This window comes from Pteropus vampyrus, unplaced genomic scaffold, assembly GCF_000151845.1.
Source record: "Pteropus vampyrus isolate Shadow unplaced genomic scaffold, Pvam_2.0 Scaffold11, whole genome shotgun sequence".
NCBI classification, from domain to species: domain Eukaryota; kingdom Metazoa; phylum Chordata; class Mammalia; order Chiroptera; family Pteropodidae; genus Pteropus; species Pteropus vampyrus.
Window position 1 is genome coordinate 9,497,000 of NW_011888792.1, and position 2,212 is coordinate 9,499,211.

General features: G+C 34.3%; 1 pseudogene; it reads right to left on the reverse strand.

Moving 5' to 3' along the window:
* Positions 1-1,881: 1,881 nt before the first annotated feature.
* On the reverse strand, positions 1,882-2,000 carry LOC111731945 (annotated as a pseudogene).
* Positions 2,001-2,212: the final 212 nt, after the last annotated feature.

The window sequence follows — 2,212 nt, forward strand, 5'->3', positions numbered from 1 at the left end:
TAGTCATCCTGGCAGGTTTGAGATGATATCTCCTAATTTTGATTTGCATTTTCTGATGACTACTGACAATGAGCATTTTTTATATACCTGTTGGCCATTGTATGTCTTGTTTGGAAAAGTGTCTATTCAAGCCCATTTTTTAATCAGGTTATTAGGGTTTTTTGCTATTGAATTGTTGGAGTGCCATATATTTTAGAGATTAACTTCTTATCAGATAGAGGTTTGCAATTATCTTCTCCCATTTCATTCCATAGGTCACCTTTTTACTCTATTGATAAGTGAAATAAGCCAGTGACAGAAAGACAAATACTGCATAATTCCACTTAGATGAAGTATCTAAAATAGTCATATTTATATAATCGGAGAGTGGAAGGTGGTTGCCTGGGGCTGAGGAAAGGGAGAAATGGGAAGTTACTAATCAATGGGCATAAAGTTTCATTTAAGCAAGATGAGTAAGTTCTAGAGATATGTTGTGCAACATTGTACCTATAGTCAACAATAATGTATTGTAAACTTAAAATTTTGTTAGGAGGGTAAATCTCATGTTAAGTTTTCTTACCACAATAAAATTTTTAAAAACTAATTTGCTGACAGGAATGCTTGATCACTATTCTTCACTGTAAGTGCTGGGTTTGCATGGAGAAGGAATTTCTTGCTCTTGAAGCCTATGAAAAGATTTTTATCCAGATAAGTATAAGAGATTATAGATTATAACCCTTTGGTTACAAAATACTCATGCATATGTAATTTTCCAAACAAAGCCCTTATGACTAACAGGTTGTGGATAATAATGAAATATATGGAGTAAATATCTTCTTTTGTTGTCTATTTACTCTGTGTGTTTGGTCTCCTCCCTTGGTCAGTAATCCTTAGAATACTATCCTAGTTTGAAACTTGTTGTACAGACTACTGACAAAATGAAGATAAGTTTTTCATAGGTCTTCAGTGGTTTTCAAGACTCTTTAAATAACTAGGAAGAGAATGACTTACAGACATAATTCAACAAATTATAGCTTTGAAAATGAAAGCTGTTTGGTAACATGGAGATGACATGGCATCTGATTTATTCAATAATTTCTATTAATTTGGAATTTTAAAGGCAAGATGTCTGTAACTGAATCTATGAAAGATCAAGAAAAATTATGCTCTAATTTAGCTAGTAGGATAAAGAATTTTTTTTAGCAATCTGGTGGTCTAGTGGATAGGTTTCAGGATAAAGAATTTTTTTTCAGTTCAATAAATAATTTATTGGGCATTTTGTTCCAGGTATTGTGCTAGGTACTTAGGATGCCAAAACAAATAAAATGTAATTCCCACTCTTCACAAGCTTACAGTCTAGTGTGGGTTCAATAGCAAGATGTCATTAGGGGTTCTGTGAAAGGTTATTAGGAGTTCCAGGAAAGACTGAAAAACATTTTTTGAATTGTTTAAACTTCCTTCTTCATGCAGTGCCAGCATTTGCAAGTGAAGACTAGTGATCAAGCAACCTTGTTAGCAAATTATATTTTTGTCCTTTGCCAGAAAGAAAGTCTACTTTCCACAGTTCAGTCCTTATCTTAGAGATTGGCAAGAAGCAATGACTTTTGACTCATAATCTTTTGGGTTGTCCCATATCTATCCACACTGAGAATTCACAGTGTGGGAAGGTCTTGACTCTCATCAATAAGTAGTTCGTAACAGCATGAAATAGAGGCACTGCTCAGTTATGAAGATGATGGTGTGTTCTTCTGAAACTTGGACACTAACAATTAATCTTATAGATATTTATTTCTTTTTATTTTATTTATTTTTTTATTTTTTATTTTTTAGGTGAGGCAACCCTTGGTTGACCTCATAGATTGCAAGGACCTTGTCAGCTTACAATCCCTTTTTTATTTTTTACTTCTACATCACCTGGTCTTCCTAGGTGGTCTCCCATCCAAGTACTAACCAGGCCCAACCTTGCTTAACTTCCAAGATCAGACAGGATCAGGCTTGTTCAGGGTAGCATGGCTGTAGGCTAGATATTTATTTCTTACTTTCAGAGTACAATTAGTCTTATTCCCTTGGCTCGCTAAGAATAGAAATTACATGTTATTGAGGTTCAAGTGTTACAATGCAGACTGTTATTTCAAGTTTATTTAGTACAGGCATAATGAATTAACTGTGAAATGACAAATACACACTTCTTTGACACCGAGATTGGAATAGCCCCTGGAGTAGAGGTGCTGTT